The sequence below is a fragment of the Cnephaeus nilssonii genome, assembly GCF_951640355.1.
Source record: "Cnephaeus nilssonii genome assembly, chromosome: 14".
NCBI classification, from domain to species: domain Eukaryota; kingdom Metazoa; phylum Chordata; class Mammalia; order Chiroptera; family Vespertilionidae; genus Cnephaeus; species Cnephaeus nilssonii.
In genome coordinates this window covers 75,435,463-75,453,303 of record NC_137085.1, presented here as the reverse complement: position 1 = coordinate 75,453,303, position 17,841 = coordinate 75,435,463, and positions in this window count along the sequence as shown.

The following is a 17,841-nucleotide window of genomic DNA, read 5'->3' as shown; positions in this document are numbered from 1 at the left end:
AGTAAAAGTTCCTTCTTTTTTACTGCAGCGTAGTATTCCATTGTGTAGATGTACCACAGTTTTTTAATCCACTCATCTGCTGATGGGCACTTAGGCTGTTTCCAAATCTTAGCTATTGTAAATTGTGCTACTATGAACATACGGGTGCATATATCCTTTCTGATTGGTGTTTCTGGTTTCTTGGGATATAGTCCTAGAAGTGGTATTACTGGATCAAATGAGAGTTCCATTTTTAACTTTTTGAGGAAACGCCATACTGTCTTCCACAGTGGCTGCACCAGTCTGCATTCCCACCAGCAGTGCACGAGGGTTCCCTTTTCTCCACATCCTTGCCAGCACTTGTCGTTTGTTGATTTGTTGATGATGGCCATTCTGACAGGTGTGAGATGGTACCTCACTGTCATTTTGATTTGCGTCTCTCGGATGATTAATGACTTTGGACATGTTTTCATATGTCTCTGGGCCTTCTGTATGTCCTCTTTTGAAAAGTGTCTATTTAGACCCGTTGCCCATTTTTTTTATTGGATCGTTTATCTTCCTTTTGTTAAGTTGTATGAGTTTAACTTACATTTAAGTCTGATCAATCTTGAGTTAATTTTTGTGTGAGGTGTAAGGTGGGGGTCCAACTTCATTTTTTCCCCATGTGAGTAGTCAGTTTTCCCAACAACATTTGTTGAAAAGACTGTCCTTTCCCTGTGATTCTGTCTTCTTTGAATATAAGCTTCCTTGGCATGTTGAGTCCACACACATGCAAGAGAGATCCCTAGGATGCATATCATGGGTCTAGTCAACCGGACAGAGATGAGCATTCTTTCTTGTTCCAGATCCAAATATTAATACCTTAACGGCCTCCTTCTTGACTACTAGGGATTCACTGCTGAAATCATTAACTCATATTTATGAAGCACTTCCCAAGGACCTAATACTGTTCTAGGCAGAGAGGCAGCAGTGATCAAAGTGACATTCCTGGCCTGGGGAGCTTTCATTCCAATAGTCACGAGACTGGAGAAGGAAGGGTAGCTCCCGAAATTGTCATTTGTGAAATAAACATTAGAATCAGTCTCCTAAATTTCCAAGGAGGCGTGTCCCTTAAAAATAACCATCATGTTTTGCTCCCAAATAAGGACTTGGGCAGGACTTGGCCGTCTGGGCCCCATGTGGTGTGAGCTGGCGCAGTGACGGTGCACTCGCGTGGTGGGCGCTGTGCTGGGGCTTCGGTTCCTCCCTGTGGGCTGCATGTGCTGCTGGTTTCCCTACATCATGGTGGCTGATTCCAAGAGCTAGGGAGCCACCAAGGGGAAGCTTGTCTCCCCCCTGACTCCCCCACCCCAGGCCATCCTCCTTCTGTGGTTCCCTCCCACAAACCTGAGCACAGTCACTATGATTGTTTCAGGGTTGCTAGTCACTAGTCTTTATGAACACATTCCTCCCCCTTGAAGGCCTAACCTGGTGTTTTCTTATTCTTAGCTTTTTGCTTTAGTTGTCATCTTTCTTGACTCTGCCCATCCAGATTCTTGGTGTTGATCTTTGATTGGTCCCCAGTGTCAGCTTACGCATGACAGGTATTAGTTTGATCCCCTCACCCATGATTATTTGGAATTGATCTAGTATAATCTCTGGCTTGATTCAATATGATTTTCTCTTCAGTTAACGCTGTTTCTGCTGGGTCTTTGCTTCAGTCTCTCATCATTTAGATAAGTGTAGGATTTGCAACAGAAATAACAGTAACAACAGCAGCGGGAACACCACCACACTCGGGGGTTGTAGGTAACTCAGTGGCAGGATAAATAAAGGTTTGGAATCCCAGTCCTGGCATTTACTCAGCAAGTGTTGGCAGGCCATTTGTCTTCTCTGAGCCTCAGTTTCTCCATTTTAAAATGGGGATGATAACACCGACCTTGCTGTGTGATTGTGAAGATTAAATGAAATGATTTATATTAGAAACATAGTAAGGCAATAAATGTTCGTTTTGTTCCTCATTTGCTTCCTTCCCCTGGCACTCAGATGACCCAAGTACAATTGCTGGTTGTGTTCCTGCGTACTCTAGCAGGAAGCTGCTGGGGCCTGGTGGGGCAAAGGCGTGGCGGTGGGAAGTCTTGGTTGGAACTGAGAGCAGGGATGCAGCTGAGCCACCCAGTAAAGCAGGCAGGGCTTGGGCTTGGGTCCTGTAGTCATCTAGGACGTGGCTAGGTTGAAAGTGGGATGTGGGGAAAGCCCCTTGGTCTGTGGGGGATGAGGAGCTAGGGCTTTTTCTAGGAGAGCTGGGAGTCCTGGAGGATCAAGACTCATGATTCTCCACATTGCTCACTAGGATGAGAAGTGCAGGATTGGGTCTTCCTTCAGATCAATCAAGACATCAAGTTTGTTGGTGCAGACTGTGAGAGAGATGTGGGAAGTTCCAAATTCTCCAGTGTGAGGACCTTGAAATAGTTTGTAGAAATGAACACATAGACATGGTTCTCAGGGTTTGCTACATCCTTACTTTAAACATTAGACCATCTATAGCAGTGGTTCTCAACCTTTCTAATGCCGCGACCCTTTAATACAGTTCCTCATGTTGTGGTGACCCCCAACCATAAGATTATTTTTGTTGCTACTTCATAACTGTAATTTTGCTACTGTTATGAATCATAATGTAAATATCTGTGTTTTCCGATGGTCTTAGGCAAAATTACAGTTATGAAGTAGCAACGAAAATAATCTTATGGTTGGGGGTCACCACAACATGAGGAACTGTATTAAAGGGTCGCGGCATTAGAAAGGTTGAGAACCACTGATCTATAGTAATAAAAGCGTAATATGCTAATTAGACCAGACAACCAAACAACCTTCTGGACGTTATTCCGGAGGAAGCTGCAGCGGTGGGGGCCTAGGCAGAGGCAGTTAAGGGTGATCAGGCAGGCAGGCGAGCAGTTAGGGGTGATTAAGCAGGCAGGCAGAGTGGTTAGGGGCGATCAGGCAGGTATGCGAGTAGTTAGGGGTGATCAGACAGGCAGGCAAGCAGTTAGGGGCATGAGGCAGGCAGGCAGGGTGGTTAGGGGCAATGAGGCAGGCAGGTGAGTGGTTAGGAGCCAGTGGTCCTGGATTGCGAGAGGGATGTCCCGGATTGTGAGAGGGTGCAGGCTGGGCTGAGGGACTCCCCACCCCCCGTGCAAGAATTTTGTGCACTAGGCCTCTAGTTTTATTATAAGACATAGAAAGTAAAAGTAAGCAAAAATAGAAAATAAACATTACCTGTATTTAAGTGTTGGTTTACATTTGTCTAACCACACATATACATATACACACACACATACCACTTATATCAAGCCTACTATTTTGTAATCTGTGTGTTTACACTTAAAAACTTTCAGGAGGTTAAATATTCTTCTGTAGTATCATTTTTAATGGATACAAAGAATTTCAGTAATATGAATGAACCACAATTTATTTAACCAACCCTCCATTTTTCAACATTACTCTTTCTCATTATCATTATCATCATTTGCGGGGGGGAGTCTCTGAATATTCTTAAATTTAATTTTTAAGCACATCCCTGATTCTTTCTTAGAATAAACTACTTTCTGTCTGTGGATTTGCCTATCCTGAACCCTTCACATAAATTAAATCATAAAATATGTGGCCTGCTTCTTTCACTCAGCATATTTTTAAGGTTCATCCATATAGCAGCATGTCAGCACTTCATTCCTTTTTATGGCGGAGGTAATCCTTTGTGGAGATATGCCACTTGTATGTATCCATTCATCAGTTGATTGATATTTGGTTTGTTCCCACTTTCTGGTTATTTTTTTCAATGGTGTTTTGTAGTTTAAGTGTACAAGTCTTATATTCTTTTGTTCAACTTATTTCTAAGTATTTATTCTTTTTACGCTATCATTATATAACAAATTTCTTTTCCTTTTTTTTTTTTTTTAATCCTCACCTGAGGGAATTTTTCCATTGATTTTTAGAGAGAGTGGAAGAGAGAGGGAAAGACAGAAATATTGATGTGAGAGAAACATCAATTGGTTGCCTCCTGCACTTGCCCTGGAGCCTGCAACTGAGGTACATGCCCTTGACTGGAATCGAACCTGGGACCCTTCAGTCCGCAGGCCGACGCTCTATCCATTGAGCCAAACTGGCTAGGGCTGTAACAGGTTTCTTTATTTTATTTTTGGCCTTTTCATTTCTAGTGTATAGAATATAGCCGAGTAGTTATATTGATCTTGTATCCTGCAACCTTGCTGAACTTTAATGCTTTTTGTGTGGATTCCTTAGTATTTTCCATTTAGAAGGTCATGTCATCTGGAAATAGACATAGTTTTGCTTCTTTCTTTCCAGTGGGTTGCCTTCTTTATTTATTGATGCCCTACTGTTCGTGCTCAGACCTGCGGTACTGTTAAATAGAAATAGCAAGAGCTTATGTCCTCATCTTGTTAATCTTATCCCTCCTCCTCCTTAATTTTTATCACTTCCTATTTTGCAATAAACCATGTAGCACAGAGGGAAGGGAAAATTAGGTGTGGGGTCTTGGGAAGGGCTTCCAGAAATATGGCTGAACCCAAATGACCTACCATCTCTGAGGTAAAAGACACCATTTTATAGGCAGAATTTTGAATTCTGTGCGGGACGATGATGTGATTTGTAGGACTGGGTGCAAGAAGTGCACATTGAACTGGCTCAAACTAGAGCCTTCTGTGGAGGCAGTATAGCTTCTGCTGCAGGACTGGGGAGTGTTTTAAATGACGTGTATTTATATATTTTTGACCAGGCCACTCATCTACAAGGATGTGAAAGCAGATGTTCGGCAAGACACCTAGACACACTAGATGACAGACCCCTGTGTTTAGAATTGACAAAGCACATGGATGTGAGAACTACCTCTTGGACCCCTCAGCCAAACCAAAGATATGCAGGTGGAGGAGGAGCAGGACAGGGAAGTTTGTGAAGACAACCCTTTGTTGAGTGCTCATGTGAAGTTGAGTCAGCCCCTCCACTCCCACCATCCAGGGTGGGAAGGACATCTCAGCTTCCTGAGGTTGGGGGACATGGGGACTGGGGCTTACCCCCAGCCTGGACCTCTCAAGAGGCCCTGGGAGCAGGATAGAGAGGCTGGTGGACGGGTCCTCGCTCTCTAGGTTCATCAGAGCCAGAAGGGTCCTGCAGACGACAGCCAGTGTGAGGTTAGCTTGGGCTTTACCCCCTGGAGGGGGAGGGGAGGTTCTACTAGAAGCGGTTTTCTCGGGCCCCGGTAAGAGGTCAAAGGAATTGCAGGATTGGAGGTGTATTGCCCTGGTCATTGGAACTTAGGAGAGAGGACCCCAACGATGGGCTCAGCCAAGAGCCGTCCAAGGTCCATGAGAAAGGTGGTGTGTGGAGGGACTTGGGTGATTCAGTCTTGTGTGCCACACTCCTGCCTGCCACCAGCAGGCTCTCAGTCATTTCCCTCCGTCACTTGGCTCAGGGGATGAGACCTCTTTTTAGTGCCTATTCTTGGAAAAAATAACTAGGACGTTCAGCTGGCTTCTGAGGTTAGGACAGTGAGAGCCCTGTGGCGGACGCTGGCCCCGTGCTGTGTTTCCTGTGGCTGCTGTGACAAGTCACCTAAGCTCTGTGGCTTAACAAATACAAACCTATCTTATCACGCATGTCAGAATTCTGCCTGGGTCCCACGGGCTAAATGGGGTGTGAGCAGGGCTGCAGTCCCTGCTGGAGCTCTCTCGGAGAACCCGTTCCCTCGCCTCCTCGGCTTCCAGAAGCCGCCTGCCTTCTTTGACTCTCACCTTCTTCCTCCCTCTGCAAAGCCAGCGATGCAGGCTCTTCCCAGCCCCCCTCATCCCTTCTTCCGTCCTGGAGTGCCCCTCAGTGGGGAATGCTCTCTTTTAAGGACTCACATGCTAGAATGGCCTCACCTCAGTAATACAGGGTACTCTCCCTCTCAAGGTCCATACCCTGATCACACTTGCCGTGTAAGGTCAGTCACAGGTTCAGGGGACCAGGAATTGGACATCTTCGGGGGGTCGGGGGAACACAGTCCAGCCCCACACAAGGTGGGCCCCAGGCCCAGGCAGTGAAGCCACGCCCTCTCCGCCGTCCTAAGGTGACAGTCAGCATCATGATGCTCTCAGTGACACTAGGAGAATGAAAACCCCGAGTCTGAGGCGGCTCCAGGCCCGTGCATGGCCCGGGCCACGCGCTCCACAGACACGCCTCGGGGTGCCTGGAGTAACACACGCAAGCGCCCTCAGAACCGGGAGCGCCATTCAGGTCTGACCTGATCTGATGAACGGGAACAGGCCCCGCTTGCAGGGAAGAACCTTGACTTAGGATTTTTAAAAGGATATTTGTTTTAAATGCAATTTGGTTTAGCTGAAATTCAGTGGGTCCAAATAGAAAACTCATTAAAACCCTGTAAGGAATCCATTTCAGTTTTGCATCTGGACGTTAGCTCCATGGCGGGGGCGGTGGAGGGGAAGCGGGGGCAGAGCGCCTGCAGGTGGGCCTCTGGGGGCTTGGCGCTGTGCCACCTCCTAACGGGACGTGTTGGTGAACCGCCATTGAGAAGCAGTGCACCCCTGCTGGGTGCCCCCACGGCTCCTCTAGGAAGTGACAGCGTCTGTCTGGCAGAGGGCTGGGTTTCAGGCGATGCCTCACCGTGTGGCCGCCTCTCCCCTCTTCCCGCAGGAGCCGCTGCTCCATCTAGACCGCTGTGGGGGGGGGGGGGGGGGGAGAGGCTGAGGGGGGCGCCTTAAGCACCTGGCGCTGGGGCTGCCAGGGCCTCCCGTCCTCTGTCCCCGTCCTCTGTCCCCGTCGTCCTTCGGGTGACCTCTGATGACAATTTGGTGCCACTGAACACTTCCAGAAATCGCAGAATTTTTTCTTTGAGATTTATAAAAGAACACACACACAAATTAAAAAAAAAGAAAATGAACACACACACACGCAAACATATACACACAACCCACTCACATGCACCAATACCAGGCCTCAGCCCAGTGATTCCGATTTCATATAAAGTGGGGCCCCACTATTATTATTATTTTTTTAATTAAACACATGCACACAACCCTTCCAAACCATGGACACAGATTTGTGGCAGACACCCCATCAAACCCAGATGTCAAACAACATTTTACATAGTTTACAAATGTTTTTCAGAATCAAACTGACAGTGAATTCTCCCGGCTGCGGAACTGTCCATGCCCGATGCTGACCCTACAACATATAAATCTTCGTTTGGGGGGCCGCAGCCTCCCGGTGCCCACTGGCCGTGTGCCTCTGGTCCTTTGGCGAACTGAACTAGAGTGACAGGATCTGTTACAGCTTGGAGCTCACTGTGCCCCTACCTCTCACTGGCTCCCCAGTGGGGACCCACCCTCTATGTGTGGGGCTACACAGCTGCATCAGGGGACCCTGCCCTCTGGTGGGTTCCCCAATGGGGAGCACTGCGGGGTGGGAGGCAGGGGCGGTGGATCAGGCCGCTTGTCTCTGCTGGTGGCCAGGCTCCTGTCAAGGTGGCCCTCCCTCCACAGGACGCCCTCCCCTGGAACCATGGGCCCCGGGGTGGCCACAGCGCCACCGCAGCGTGTGTGGTCCTGCTGCATATTTCCACAGTCTGTTCCCAATGACCTTAGTGGAAAACTTTGTCTGCTTCCTGCTGGGACTCTGATGGATGGCACCGGGAGGAAGGATGTGGTTGGCTTTGTCCCTGAGACCCACTTCAGATGTGTGCCCCGGGACTCCCCTGGGGCTGACAGGGAACTTAATTCCTCAGTCCTCGTTATGATGGGCTGGGGCAGGGAGCAGGCACAGCCAACATGCTGATCTTGGGGAAGATGATCATTAAAATGGGTGGGTGCATGCTCAGAAATACACAGATAGGGCTAAAAACATGGTGGGGAAAAACAGGGAGAAAGTGAGAGCAGGGAAGGGCATGTAATGAGAACAGAGCCACAGTTGCTTAATGATGCCTCACCTCACTAACTATGGAGGTTTCCTTGCAGACCCTGGGACCCTGAGGAGGAACAAGGCTGTAGAAAGATAAGATGCCTCGGTGGGTCCATGACTCAGAAAAGAAATACATTCTGAGAGCAGACCAAGGACAGGACACGCTTTGATTTGGTGGCTGGGCCGGGACCCTGACCTCCGCCTGGAGTTTGCCTCAGGAACGCTGACCATTCTCCGCTCCCGGGAACGGGCTGAGCTGTGTGTGACATCCTAGATTAGCCACCTTGTTATTGGGCTTGAGCTCCTGAAGGCTGGACGGCAGACCCTCCCCTCCCCGTTCCCTGTTACACTTGCAGCTCACAGCTGCACGGAGCTGTCTTCTCCCTCATGTGCTTATATCCAGCCACCTGGCGAGGGGGTCAGAGCAGAGTTTCCAGGGTCACCGACTGCTCTCCCACACTGCCGGGTTACTGGAATAAATGCTCATGTATGATTCAACCCTGCCTCTGCTTAATTTGGCTCAAGTAGTGACAGACAGCCTCAGACCACTGTGTCCGGTTTCAAAAGTACAGAACAACTAATGTGACCTAAAATACACACACCTAGAAACCAGCACCGCGACAGGGCAAGTTCACTGAGGCCCAAGACACGCTCCTCAAAGAGGGCACCAATTTGGGGAAGGCAGTAGGAAATGAAGAGGCAAGGGATTCTGAAGAGGTGAGGAGAATAAGATGAACAATTTCTCGCACAGACTGATGCTAATTACATATCAAATAAAAGTATGATTAACTTAATTCACTTTACTCGAGTTAAAAAACGCGTTTTATAAAGGTAGCTACCTTGTTACTGTTTTTCTGTGGTAATCCACCAATCAGAAAATGTCTGAATGGGGCTCTGAGAAATATCTCTCCCAATAATTACATTGCCTTTGTGTTTTACAGAAGGCTTGATTTTGCCCAACGAATCTGGACTTAATTCCTCCATTCTGTGTTATGGTAAAACCTGTGTTACTATGGTTTCTTAAAACAAAATTTCAATTAGCAGATGGAGCTACTGAGAGGAAAGCATCTTATTGGTGTAGAAATTTGGAGCAGAATTAAGGCTAAAATAAACACATTTCAAAAAGCCTACCATTTAGAATTATCATGAATTACTGCCAACAGTATGATGCTGTATTAAGTATTGTATTAAACATTCTTAATTGATATGTATATATCTTGAAAATTAGTAAATTCAGCAACAGCATTTAGTTTATAATATTATTTATTTTATCAATAATATTTTTAATCTTGGAGAATGTTAGAGATAAATGAAATACAGGAACTTATTTAGAATTCACTGTGGATGATATAAAGTATAGAAACATTTTGAAAATGTTGAAATGAATCAAGAAAGATCATCTAAATCATCACCAGTATTTAAAATCTGTTATCTTTGTATTTTAAACACTGGGAAATTACAAGGTGGAATATAAAGGCTGGGTTTGTTATTACTCACAATCTGTTCTCCCCTGATAGTATAAGTTTAGGTAGACTTATGCAGCTCAAAAGAAAAACTACATTTCCCAGTGTCCTTTGCAGCTACATGTAATCACATGACTGTATCACTACACAGTTAAGACTATTTCACCATCTTCCTCAGATACAGAAAAACATAGGAGCACCTAAAAGTATAAAGAAAATCTTGGTGAACATTAAGGGAGAGATTGACAGCAATAAGGTCATAGTAGGGGATTTTAATATCTTAGAGTCATCAATGGATGGATCTTCCAGACAAAAAATCAATAAGGAAACAGTGACCTTAAATGACACAGTATTTCAGATGGATTTAATTGATATTTATAGAACATTTCATCCCAAAACAGCAGAATGTACATTCATCTCAAATTCTTTATTATGTTTATATATGATTTCTCTAATCCCACTCTGCTGAGAGTTTTTCTCATAAATGGATGCTAGATTTTGTTGAATACTTTTTCTGCATCTATTGATGAGATCTTGTGATTTTTACCCTTCATTTTTTTTATATGATGTATCACATTTATTGATTTGTACCAGCCTTGCATCCCCAGAATAAATCCCACTTGGTCATGGTGTATGGTCTTTTTAATGTATTGCATATGGAAAATTCTCAAAGATAGACCACATGTTAGGACACAAAATAAGTCTTAAAAATTCAAAAAGACTGAAATCATATCAGACATCTTCTCTGAGCACAATGGTATGAAACTAGAAATCAACTACAATAAAAACAAACTAGAAAACATTCAAATACATGGAGGCTAGATAGCATGTTATTAAACAATGAATGGATTAACAATAAGATCAAGGAAGAAATAAAAAATTACCTGGAAACAAATGAAAATGAACACAGAACTACCCACAATCAATGGTACACAGCAAAAGCATTCCTGAGAGGAAGTTTATAGTACTACAGGCCTATCTCAAGAAGCAAGAAAAATCTCAAGTAAATAATCTAGCCCTACATCTAAAGAACTAGAAAAAGAACAATAAGCAAAGCCCAGAGTAAACAGAAGGAAGGAAATAACAAAGATCATAGCAGAAAGAAATGACATAAGAGACTAAAAAAAAAAATAAAACACAAAAGATCAATTAACCCAAGAGCTGGTTCTTTGAAAGGAAAAACAAGATTCATAAACCTTTAGCTAAACAAAGAAAGAAGACTCATAAATAAAATTAGTAATGAAAGAGGCAAAGTAGTAACTAACATCACAGAAATATAAAGGATTGTAAGAAAATACTATGAACTACTATATGCCAACAAATTGAACAACTTGGGTGAAATGGACAAATTCCTAGAAACATATAATCTTCCAGTATTCTACCAGGAAGAATCAGAAAACCTGAATAGTCTAATAACAACTGATGAAACTGAAGCAGTAGTCAAAAAACTCCCTGGACTGGATAGCTTCACTGGCAAGTTTTACCAAACATTCAAAGAAGAACTAGCACCTTTCCTCCTTAAACTATTCCAAAAAATTCAAGAGGAAGGAACACTTCCAAGCTCTTTTTATGGGAGCAGCATTATCCTAATTCCAAAAACCAGGTAAAGACACTACAAAGAAAGAAAATTACAGGACATCATCCCTAATGAACATAGATGCTAAAATCCTCAACAAAACATTAGCAAAACAGATCCAGCAACACATTAAAAAGATTATACACCATAACCAACTAGGATTTATTCTGGGGATGCAAGGCTGGTACAATATTTGCAAATCAGTAACTATGATACATCACATAAACAAAATGAAGGGTAAAAACCACAAGATCATATCAATAGACACAGAAAAAGCATTCAACAAAATCTAGCACCCATTTATGAGAAAAATTCCCAGGAAAGTGGGAATAGAGGGATCATACCTCAACATAATAAAGGCCATCTATGACACACTTACAGCCAACATCATACTCAATAGACAAAAACTAAAACCATTTCCCCTAAGAACAGGAACAAGACAGGGATGTCTGCTTTCACCACTCTTATTCAACATAGTACTTGAAGTCCTAGCCACAGCAATAAGACAAAAAGAAATAAAAGGCATCCAAATCTGAAAGGAGGAAGTAAAACTGTCATTTTTCGCAGATGACATGATACTGTATATAGAAAACCCTAAAGAAGCCACAAAAAACTACTAGATTTAATAAATGAATTTGGCAAAGTACCAGGGTACAAAATTAATATTCAGAAACTCGTGGCATTTTTATATATCAGTAATGAACTATCAAAAAGAGAAATTTACTACTGCAACAAAATTAAGGTACCTAGGAATAAATTTAACAAAGGAGGTAAAATACTTGTGCTCAGAAAATTATAGGACATTGAAGAAAGAAATAGAGGAAGATACAAATAAGTGGAAGCATATATCATGTTCATGGATTGGACTAATTAACATCATTAAAATGTCCACACCACCCAAAGCAATCTATAGATTCAACACTCCCATTAAAATCACAGATCTAGAACAAACATTCCAAAACTTTATATAGAACCAAAAAAGACCCCAAATAGCCTCAGCAAACTTGAGGAAGAAGAACAAAGTTGGAGGGATCACAATACCTGGTACTGCAAGGCCATTGTAATCAAAACAGCCAGGCACTGGTGTAAGAACAGGCATATAGATCAATAGATATTACAGAGCGCCCAAAAATAAACCCACGCCTTTATGGCCAATTAATATTTGACAAAAGAGGCAAGAGCATACAATGGACTAAAGGCAGTCTCTTCAATAAATGATGTTTGGAAAATTAGACTGGTACATGCAAAAATTGAAACTAGACCATCAACTTACACCATACACAAGAATAAACTCAAAATGGATAAAAGACTTAATTGTAAGTTGCAAAACCATAAAAATACTAGAATAAAATATCGGGAGTAAAATCTCAGACATTTCTTGTAGCGATATTTTTTATCTTGTCAGAAAACTTTTTAAGAAATTAAAATTAAGAATACTAAAATTCTAAGTATCAAATAATAAGAAACTAAATACTAAAATTATCTCCACGGATCAATAGTCTTACTATGCTAACCAGTTAAAGGAACAGATAATCTTGTCACTGGAACCTCGAGTGGTTAGGCATGAAACACCCACAAAAATAACTCTCTACCAGAAGAAAGACATTTCCTTAGCTTTAAATGTCAGTCTTAGGTTTTTAAGGTAAAGGATTTTAACTTCTCTTATTTTATACTATTGTCAATATAAGAATGTCCAAATCTGTAGAGAATTTTTATGAGAGTTTGAGTTAATTTGAGCCAAACTGATGACATACCAGAAAACAAGATCTCAAATGCTCCAGAAAATGACAGTTTTGTGGTTTCTTCTTACATATTTGCTGTCAATGAGGGAACATAAGAAAGATTACATGACTTGGCCGGTGTGGGACTGTGGTTGATTGTTGACCCATGAGCCAGTACGTCACAGTTTCATTCCTGGTCAGGGCACATGCCTGGGTTTGGGGCTTGATCCCCAGTAGGGGGCGTGCAGGAGGCAGCCAATCAATGATTCTCTCTCATCATTGATGTTTCTATCTCTCTCTCTTTCTCCTTGCCGCTCTCTAAAATCAATAAACAAACAAAACCCAAAATCAAACAAACAAAAAAAGAAAGAGTACATGAAGGTGGGAGAATGTACAGGATCATTAATTATATTATGTACTCCCTTGAGGGTGGTTAGCCTCTGAGGGGTCTGGAAAAGAGGATTACTTCTGGCATTTCAAAGGTGTGTTAACCTAGATGCACAATAACAAAGGACAGGGCTTGCTTAAGATGGCCTGGGGTGTATATCCATGTGACCTTCCTACTTAAGAATTTATGATCAGATTAGAGGCCCAGTGCATGAAATTTGTGCATGGGGGGTCCCCTCAGCCCAGCCTGTACCCTCTCCAATCCAGGACCCCTTGGGGGATGTCTGACTGCTGGTTTAGGCCCGATCCTGAGGATCGGGCAGGATCGGGCCTAAACCGGCAGTCGGACATCCCTCTCACAATCCAGGACCACTGGCTCCTAACTTCTTGCCTGCCTGCCTGCCTGATCGCCCCTTACTGCCCCCCACTGCCAGCCTGATCAACCCTAACTGCCCCCCCTGCCAGCCTGGTCACCCCTTACTGCACCCCCTGCCAGCCTGGTCACCCCCAACTGCCCCCCTCTGTCGGCCTGGTTGCCCCCAACTGCCACCCCCGCTGGCCTGGTTGCCCCCACCTGCCCCCCTCTGTCAGCCTGGTCACCCCTTACTGCCCCCTGCCAGCCTGATTGCCCACAACTGCCCCCCTGCCGACCTGTTTGCCCTCAACTGCCCCCCTGCCAGCCTGGTCGCCCCAACTGCTCCCCCCCCCGCCCCCACACACACACACACACTGGCCTGTTTGCCCCCAACTGCCTGCCTGCCGGCCTGGTCGCTCCACACAACCTGCTGTTCAGTCGTCTATCTAGTTGTTTCGGTTGTGACGGCCCCTGGCTTTTAATATATTAAGATTACCCTGTGAGGTTACTTTTGTCCCTGAACTTGTCAGATTTATTACAGAGCCCCTTTTTCATTCACACCATTTGGCTCACCATTTACCTTTAATAACACATACACATATTCACAGACTCACATACTTCATCAAGCATTGGTAATTCATAGCTGAAGAAACCATTTCATAATGTAAACATCACTTGCATTAGAGAAGGGACCCACCATCTCCCCCAGCCAGTGACTGGAAGCAAGTAGGAGGCCAGTGTTCTTGCAGAGTAGCCTCCGCTAAGTCAGGGCAGCTTCTCTCTTCTGCCCCCACTGGCTTGGTGTGCCAGGGCTCAGGAGAAGATAGTCAGGTGATTGAATCCACCTAAGTGTACATGTAGCCAAGTGAAATATTTCAGAATCAGGGTGTATCCTATCCCCAGTGTTAATTCCTGACTTGCTTAGTGCTGAGTAAACTGACAACTCACCAGCCTCCTTCCTCTGAAATTAGCATGGCCTCCCCTGGTTGCACCGCATTGGTCTCCACTAGCAGACTGGATCTTAGGATAAGCAGATGAAGGGGAACAGAGTTTACCACCCTAAAATATGCTTCCTTGGAATATTGATTATTTAAGGCTGATTAATTTAAAGAAACAGCACACCTGGGAGAGGCTGTGAAATCTAAGTGAGTGGAGATAGCTTGACATGCAGGCAGACAGGGCAGGGGTCCGGTGGGAAACAAAGGCAGGTGGGACATAGGCAGGGGCGGACATGGCAGTTTGAGCAGACTAATCACAGGAACCAACCATGCAGAAATAATACCATGTTTTTGGATTCAGAGTGGGAGGCACGTGAAACTAGGGAGGGTCTGCAACAATAAGGTGAACTGACACATAGGAACAGGGAAAGTTCAGGTCCCCTTGTTGGGCAAGAACAATTGAGGGAATCAATGAGGTGGCGACACAGGGAGACACAGAGCAGGCATGTAGCACATAAATACCTCTAGACTGATTAGCTTCACTGGCAACCCATTATTGGGCCCCCTCCCCATGCGGGGAGTCTGAACCTGCTTGTAATAAATTTTCCACACTTCTGTTTAAATCTTCTGGTCTGTGATTTTATTCTTTGGCTTCGCAAGACATGACCCAGGAATAAACCTCGGTTCCCTCACTGTTCCTGCTATCACAAGTAGAAGTTCCCTTAGTAAAAGGCATTTACACTTACTTGTAAGGGAAATCTCCATCTGTAAGGGTGTCTCCCTCACTGTACCAGGCCTGCCTTCACTATCAATGGAGAAGTCATGGACTTAAATCTGCACAATGTTCTTACCCTGTTACTGTGCTTTTCCTGGTCACCTCCCATAACTGACACCCCCCCTCCAAAATCTTTTGTATTTAGCTGAAGGTAGTATTAAAGGTGGTGGGTGTCTTCTACCATTTCGATCAATTACTCAGTATTCCTGAATCTTTCCTATATATCCAGGAAGCATATATGTTATTAAATATTAATTTGCTTTTCTCCTGATAATCTGTCTCATGTCACTTTTATTATTAGTCCAACCAGAAGAACCCAGAGGTAGAGAAAAGCTTTTCTTCCCTGATACAGCATGACTGCAAAACACTGCCTCCTGTCCACCCCCAAACCCGACCCCCACAGCGAGCTTCAAATGTTGGCCCACTTTTGAAACTAATTTTCTCCCGGTGTAACCATGATTTTACATTACCCATCAAGTAATCAAAGTTATGTATTCTATAACAAATCAAAGTACATAATCAACCTTGTGTTTTTTACCTCTGGCAAAGTTCTTGTTACAGTTGAACAGCCTGTTCCAGAGGTAAAGAATGTTGATGTTGGCAATAAAACTGCAGATGTCCAGTTGATGCACACTGAAAGATAACAGAGAATGGAAAGAATGAGACTGAGCAAGAACTGTACATCACCAGAAATTAAGGAGTTCCCTTTGTCCCATGATTCCCCTATATAATCTGCCCAAACCATCTGAGATGTTAAGATGGGCTTTGGTACAAGAGTCCCCCATCTTCCCAGGTGGCTGGCACTTGCATAAACCTCTTACCTTCTCACCAGCACCTGTCTCATGAGTTTGGCTTTTGTTTCAGCAGGCAGCCAAACCTGGGTCCCCATGTCTTAACTCCTAGTCTGAGGGCTTCAGTAACTGCATGCCGAGTGTCTGAGGAAAGGCTGCATGAAGGCAATTGCACCCCAGTGTAAGCTCTAAATATACCAAAATGTCTACATTTTAACATACCCCAAACACTCAGAATGTAGTTTAAAATACATCTACTCACATCTTTATGATATAGTGACAAAAAGCTCGAAAAACAATTCAGCTGTGACAGATTTCATCAGAAAAACAAGCTTGCTTTAATTTTCTTTTCTTTTTTTAAAATTTCTTTATTGATTAAGGTATTACATATGTGTCCTTATTCCCCTATTACCCCCCTAATTTTCACTTTCTGTGACTAGTTACCTCTCTTTAAAATGTTGTAAATTTTCCTCATTTGGAAACTACTTTACACCATTCATGCCACTTAATTATGTTCCCTATTCTTCTAGATTAGACCTCTTCTAAATTTGCTTCCTATCTTTAGAAGAAAGAAGAAAGGTATCTGCAAAACAATACAGCAATGTTCCTAATGAGAATCTGAGTCGCATGGCACACTTCATCAGCTGCTGATTTTGAGAGCCTGGCCAGCCCTTTCACACCTCCATACTTCCTACCAGTTTCTATGAGGTCTCCACTTTCCATCCTTGGTTATCAGGATTCTCTCCAGCTAGTCTTCAGTTGATTATCAAAACTACATTTTATTTTAATAATTTTTGTGATTTGTCAAAAATTTTTAGAATTAGCTAATTTCTTCTTCTTCCCTCCCTTTCTTCATTTCTCTCTCCTCTCTTCTTCCCTCCCTCACTTATTGAACACATATCAGGTATTGGACAAAAGGTTTATCAATTGTGGTTAATGTTATGTGTCACTTTAGCTAGGCTAATGTACCCAGAGTTTGGTTAAACACTAGTCCAGATGTCACTGAAGTATTTGGAAGATAAGATTAACATTTATATCAGTAGATTTTGAGTAAAGTGTATTACCTTATATAAGGTGGACAGGCCTTAGCCAATCAGTTGAAGGCTTTAAGAGCAAAGATTGACTTCCCTAGAGGCAGAATTATTCCTCCCAATCATCAGACTTAACACTGCAGCATCAGCTCTTCCCTGGGTCTCTAGCCTGCCCTGTGAACTTCAGACATCACAAGTCCCCACAAGCATGTGCTCCAGTTCCTTAAACTAATTCTATATATGTGTATACATATTCAATTGGTTCTGTTCCTCTGGAAAACCCCAATACAATAAATAAATTCAATTCTATTGAAAAGTAACTGTTGACAACTTACCTTCTGGAATGATCCCTGATCTCTGTGATTCCCTTCAGCCAGAAAGGACAGGTTTTGATAAGGCCATTACAGATCAATGTGATTTATTCATTGCAGACATGTGTGCAAGGCGCTCAATGGTGACAATGTTGGCTTGATAGTAAGAGAAGGTTTTTAGAAAACATGATAATATAAGGGCTGGATCCTCAGATGATGCTCAGGCCATAGAATACCCAGTCATGGCCCATACCCACAGGTGATAAAGTGGATGAAGACTGAGAGAGTCTGAAGGCTAAGAGGTGATCTTGGACGTAACGGGATCCCAGTCCTTAAGGACCGATTGAGGGTAGCATCATAGATATGCTGGTCAGCAAAGGACAAACCCTGGGAATAAGCCTATGCCCCGCGGCGAAGTACAGGATAAAAAGGAAGTGGGAAGAAATAAGATGCTCCAGCAAGTCGGGCAGCTGTGGAAGAAGGAGGTTCTGCAGGGGGTTTGGGAGTGGAGCTGACAGTGGACCCATCCTAAGGCGTGGGTCCCAGAGTGACGGAAATGGGGATCAC